Source organism: Grammomys surdaster, unplaced genomic scaffold (assembly GCF_004785775.1).
Source record: "Grammomys surdaster isolate TR1022 unplaced genomic scaffold, NIH_TR_1.0 219, whole genome shotgun sequence".
NCBI lineage: Eukaryota > Metazoa > Chordata > Mammalia > Rodentia > Muridae > Grammomys > Grammomys surdaster.
This window is the reverse complement of record NW_021604664.1, coordinates 3,540,464-3,546,913: the sequence shown is the minus strand read 5'-3', so window position 1 is coordinate 3,546,913 and position 6,450 is coordinate 3,540,464. Positions and strand designations below refer to the sequence as shown.

At 41.3% G+C, this 6,450-nt stretch overlaps 1 non-coding gene across 1 annotated transcript; it reads right to left on the bottom strand.

Annotated features, from left to right (window-relative positions):
* Positions 1-6,107: 6,107 nt before the first annotated feature.
* LOC114625626 lies at positions 6,108-6,239 on the bottom strand. Its single transcript, XR_003712100.1, has one exon. It is a non-coding gene; the product is annotated as a small nucleolar RNA SNORA17 (small nucleolar RNA).
* Positions 6,240-6,450: the final 211 nt, after the last annotated feature.

Sequence of the window (6,450 nt, the reverse complement as noted above, 5' to 3'; positions counted from 1 at the left end):
ATAGAAATTAGGGAAACAATACCATTACAATAGATACAAAAAATATAAAATATCTTGGTGTAACCCTAACCAAACAAGTGAAAGACCAAAATGAAAAAATTTCAAGCCCTTAAAGGAAGAATTTGAGGAATATATCTGAAGATGGAAAGATCTTCCGTGTTCATGGATCACTAGGATTAGCATAGTGAAAATGATCATCTTACCAAAAGCAATTTACATATTGAGTGAAATTCCTACCAAAATCCAACACAATTTTAACAGAAATTCACAGAGCAATTCTCAACTTCATATGGAAAAACAAACAAACAACAAAAACCGTGATAGCTAAAACAATTCTGAACAATAAAAAAACTTCTTGAGATATTACCAGTCTTGACCAAACACAGTACTACAGAGCAATAGTAATAACAACTGCATGGTATTGGTTTAGGAAAAGGCAGATTGATTAATGGAGTTGAATCAAAGACTCAGAAATAAACCCACATCCTTGATTTTCCTAAGAAGCCAAAACCATGTAGTGAAAAAAAAAGAAAAGAGAGAAAAAAAAAGCCTCTTCAACAAATGTTGGTGATCTTACTGGATGTCTGCATGTAGAAGAATGCAAATAGGTCTATATTTATCGCTCTGCACAAAACTCAATTTCAAGTTGATCAAAGACCTCTACCTAAAACTGGATACACTAATTCTAATAGAACAGGAAGAGGGGAATAGCCATCAGCTCACTGGTACAGGAGACAACTTCAAGAACAGAAACTAATGGATCAGGCTCTGAAATCAACAATAGATAAACAAGACCTCATGAAACTGCAAAGCTTTTTCTTTAAGATAAAGGACACTGTAATTAGGAGACTACAGATTGGAAAGGATCTTCACCAAACACATCTGACAAAGGGCTAATACTCAAAATTTATAAAGAACTCAAGAGTTTAGACACCAACAACCAAAAGAACCCAATTTAAAAATGGAGCACAGAGCTAAATGGAGAATTCTTAACCAAGAAATTGTTATGGCCAATAAACAGTTAAAGAAATGTTTAAAGTCCTTAGTCATCAGGGAAATGCAAATCAGGCCAACTCTGAGATTCCATCTTACACCCCTCATAATGACTAATATCAAAAATTCAAGTGATAGCACATGCTGGTGAGGATATGGAGCAAGGCAAACACTTTCATTACTGGTGGAAGTGCAAACTTGTACAACCACTTTGGAAAACTGTAGGACCATTAAAGGACAGCCCAGCAGAAAACAATTTCGGGATTTCTCTGAAAACCGGGAATAGTTCTACCTCAGGATCCAAGTATAACATACCCGAGCATATACCCAAAGATGCCCCATTATACCACAGGGACATTGATCAACTATGTCCATAGCCGCTTTATTCATAATAGCCAGAAACTAGAAACAACCTAGACATCCCTCAACTGAAGAATGGATAATGAAATGTGGCACATCTACACAATAGAACATTAAGCCATTAAAAACAAAGACATAATGAATTTGGCATGCAAATGGATGAAATTTGGAAATTTTATCCTGAGAGAGGTAACCCAGACCCAAAAGGACATGCATGGTATGTTCTTACTTATAAATGAACATTAGCCATAAAATATAGGATACCCGTGCTACATTCCACAAATCCAAAGTTGTAAACAAGATGGAAGACCAAATCAAGGATGCTTGATTCTCACTTAGAAAGGAAAACAAAATGCTTGTAGAAAGCAGAAGGAGGGATGTAACTGGGTGGGAGAGGGGATAGAGAGGAAAATGACGGCTTTAGGATCGGGTATGGGCAGAGACAGGGGAAATGGCACATGCCCACAAAATTGAATGGAAATCTACAGCTAGGGGTAGGATCTGCATTCCAAGAACATGCCAGAGACCTGGGTTAGAGGAGGCTCCCCTGACTCAACAGTGGTGACTTTAGCTGAGAATCATTTCAATCCTGAAGAAACCAACTCCTGTAACCAGGCAGGAACTACACTGGATCCATAGGAACATCAACCCACCCAGAAAACTTTCAAATCAAAATTTATCCTTCTTACAAAAAATGCAGATGAAACAGAGACTGAGGGAATGGTCGAGTAATAACCAGCTCAACTAGAAACCCATCCCTTGGGCATGCAGCAATCCCTGACACTATTAATAGTAATCTGCTATGTTTGCAGACAGGAGCCTGGCATGGCTGTCTTTTGAAAGGCTCCAGCCAGAAACTGACTCAGCAAAATACAGAGACCCACAGCAAAACATTGGGTGGAACTTGGTAACTCTTATCAAAGAGCTAGGGGATAGATTGAGGACTCCAAAGAGGATAGGAACTCTTCAGGGAGACCAACAGAGTCAACTAACCTAGACCATTGGGGCTCTCAGAAACTGAACTACCAACCACAGAGCATACATGAGATGGACCTAGGCCTGCTGGGAGCCGAACCCAGGAAACTACCTGCTGTCCTAAGAGAACCTAGGAAGTTACCTGCTGTTCTAGAAAGCCTAGTCAGTACAAAGTTAAGAAAGGACATTCACAGGTCTCAGGCCCCAGGAACTTAAAGAACGTCTGGCATTTCCTAGGAGCTGGTTACGACAATGGGATGGTCTAGGGTAATAAAGATTCAACAGTGGGATAGCCCTAAGCAATGACCCTCACCCAAACTTCCTGGTTTGCTGTGTCTTTATAACCTGCATCCAAAATTAAAGTTTCAGAGCTTGATCAGAACCCAGACTTGCTCTCATTCCTTGTGTCTCTTGTCCCTTCATTCTTTTGCCCCCTTCCCTAAGGTCTCGTTGAATCCCTGCTGGCCAGGGCATAGGCCCATCTCACATATGTAGTAGATATGCTGCTCCATCTTCATGTGGGTGTGAACAACTAGAGTAGCGGCTATACCTAATGCCTGTCCATGGAATCCATTGCCTTAACTCACCTATTTTGTCTGGCCTCACTGTGAAAAAGAAGTGCCCAACCCTGCAGAGATATGATGTGCCACAGCCAGGGAAAACACAGAGGTTACAGTAGAGAAGGGGAAGTAAAGAGGGGAGGAACTATGGAACATGGAGGACCAGAGGGAGGAAAGAAATAGGGAAGTAAAGTGAATAAATAAAAAATGAAAATAGAACACTAAGTGTTCTTAATCACTGAGCCTTGTTTCTAGCCCCAGTTCTTTCCCTCTGTGACTATCTGGGAAGGCCCTAAAGAGTTTTAGGAAGAAAGTCACATGATGTGTAAGAGTGGGTTTTTTTTTTGTAAGAAACATTTGTGTCTTTCACCCCAAAAAGGGAACGCATAATGATTAAGAATGATGTCATGATTGAAGCAAAGCCCAACTAGGTAATGAGGTCTCATTGGGATTACTAACCACAGCAGGCATGAGGGTTCAGTTACTTCTAGGAGCAGGGATGATTCAAACAACAGCCTTGGAAGGAGCTAAGGTCTTCACTTTTGCTCATTCTTAGGATTTGAAGGATAACCAAGGAGACAGACACATGGAAATAAACTATGAAAAGATCATATCAGGGTGGGTAGGAGAACACAGGTATATGAATGAGAAACGGAGACTGATGGAGGGCACATTAAGTGAGGACATCATGGGAGGGTGTAGCCTCACAAAATTGCTCAGCTGTAAGTCCAAAATTTATTTTTTATAAGTAGTTTTAAAAATTTGTATTCATTTTATAGAATGAGTGTTTTATTTACATGTATGTCTGTGAACTACACATATGCATGATGTGCAAAGGAACATAAGAGGACATTCAGTCTATAACCAGAGTTACAAATGGCTGTAAGCTACTACGTAGTTGCTAGGACCTAAGCACTGGATCTTTTACAGGAATAAGTAATCTTAACTGGTGAGACAGTCTCTAGCACTGAGACCAAACTTTAAAACCCAAACTCAGCACAACACACCTGTTCCTTAAACCAAATTATCTGTTAGTTTTGGAGGCTTCTTGTAGTAAGTTTTATCAACTTCATACAAACTTTAGACATTCTTTAGTACAGGGAACCTCAACTGAGGGAGCTGCTTCAAGGATTGACCTGTGGGCATATCTGAGGTAAAGTTCTAAATGGCTGACTAACGTGGGAGATCTCAACCTACTGTAGATGGTTTCATCTCTAAGAAGGTGGGCCTGGGCCATGTAAGAATAGTTGTTCCAGCCCAGAGAAACAAGCTTATTAGTAGCATTCCTCTATGGCCATGTCTTCAACTCTTATCTGGAGTTCCTATTTTCCCTCTTTACATAATCAGTAAAGCAATAAATTAATCAATTCACCATAGACAGGGAGCTGCCAGACCAAATTAACAATTGCAACCAAGTCCCACTTCATGAACCAATGAGATTTTATTGGGTGGGGTTCCCAACAGGAGAGTAGTTGAGGGGTTACACAAAGAGCAGGAAAGACTCCAAAGCAGGTGCATTGTGTTAAAGTCTCCCAAAAACAGGCAAAGACTGTGACTCTGGAGCTGGCTGCATAGACTGAAGGCAGCTGATGGGCTCGAGAATGTCCTCCTTGAAGCTCAGGGCTTAGAGTTCCCACTCTCAGCTTCTATTTTCTGCTTTTAAAATCATGGGAGGATTTATCTCATCTTTCATCCTGGAGGAAATGTTTTAATGTGAGGGAAACTGTTATACAAGAGAGCTCTTTTCTTTTGGTGAATGGGTTTACTAGTTCTGGAAAGTTTCACACAATCTGGAGTCATCTGGGAAGAGGAAACTTCAATTGAGATGATGCCTCCATCATATTGCCTATAGGTAATTCTTTGGAAATATTCTTCATCAAAGATAGATGTTGGAGATCTCCACTAACTATTGGCAGTGCCATCCCTAGGTGTGTGGTCCTGTGTGGTGTAAGAAAGCAAGCTGAGGTAGCCGTGGCAAGTAAGCATTTTTTATTAGGATTACTAAGAGGAGTGGAGATAAAGGGTTACATATGTGAACAGGGAAAAGTTGAAAGGAGCCACACCACCAAAATCTCACTGTAACATGAGTGACAACTCAAGAAAGCTGCAGCCTTGATGCCTTCTGCACAGCTTGCAGAAATGTCTCCAGTCTGAGAATGTTCCCTGTCTGTGGACTGGCTGGTCAGTCAGCCTCCTACAATACCCATTTACTCCTTCTCTAGAGCTACCGAGGAGCCTCTCGGAATCTTCCAAGTTTCCATTTCCCAGACATGTGACCTTGTTTATCTCCTGAGCTTATTAAGACCTCCCAGAGGGAGTTGTTGAATTCAAAGTAGACTGCCAAGCAGCAAATGCCACCTGCTCCTGTGGCAGAATTACATGCACCTATAGGAGATGTGGGAGGCATGGACAAAATCTCAGGTAAGGATCCCACCCCTTCTTTCCATGAAGGAACATCAACCATCAAGAATTCTGATCTTAGGAGTCTCTTACAAGAATCACAGCTGCTCTGATGAAGATGTCAGCTGTCATACACAGAGGACAGAGCTCTATGACACTGGATGAAAGAGTGACAGCATTGTCTTCATGCTTCCTTAATGTTAGTCTTGCTCTGCCTTGGGAGGACTTAGGGTCTTCTTCACTCTTGCTCATTCTTAGGATTTGAAGGATAATCAAGAAAGACAGACATATGGAGATAAGCTATGAAAAGATCATATGAGGGTGAATCCACCATTTTAAGAAATTATAAACCTGCCCTAGTGGAGAATTACCTGATGCCTGCTACCTGACCAGCAAAATTTCTTGTTTATTTTTTAAATATCATTGGTTCTTTGTAAATTTCACATCGTGCACCCCAATCCTACTCATCTCCCCTTCCCCTTCTACCCACCCTCTGTGCTTGCAATCCACAAAAGAGAAAACATAGCATTGTGGAAGCTATAGTGTGTCACAGTGTGTCCCACAGGACACCCTTCTGTCCACTCTTCTTTGCTTGCAAGTGCTCACTGCAATGAGCCCTTGGTCTGATACTAGGTATGCTACCATGCAGAGGTTGTTTTAGGATAACTGTTTCAGGATAACTCCCAGATCCCAGATTGGGGTTCCTGTCCTCTCTGGCTCACTCCTGGACATGGAAGCCCATGCTGACCTTTGGACTTCCAGGTTCATGGTGGTACAGGCACTGGATTGGTGGTCATCTCAGGCTACCTTTCTTCAGAGAGTGTTAGGCTACTAATGATCCAGGTGTTCAGATGTCAAAACACTTAGCACAGACAAAGCCTCTCTCCTCTCTGCCACCTACTGACTCCCATGTGACACAGCAGCCACACCTGCAACGCCTCTAGGGGCAGGGAAATCGCTTGTTCTTTCTATCTTGTTTCTTCAGTCACTTTTGTCTTATACCTTGATTTTAGGGCTCTGATCTTGGCTAGAGGACACCAGCCCTGTCATTTTTTAAATGACCTTATTAGCATATATTAGTTATACATAATGGTAGCTTTCAATATTTGTATAGTTGTGTATATGTACATAATGTTTATAATATTTATACCTCTGTTACACT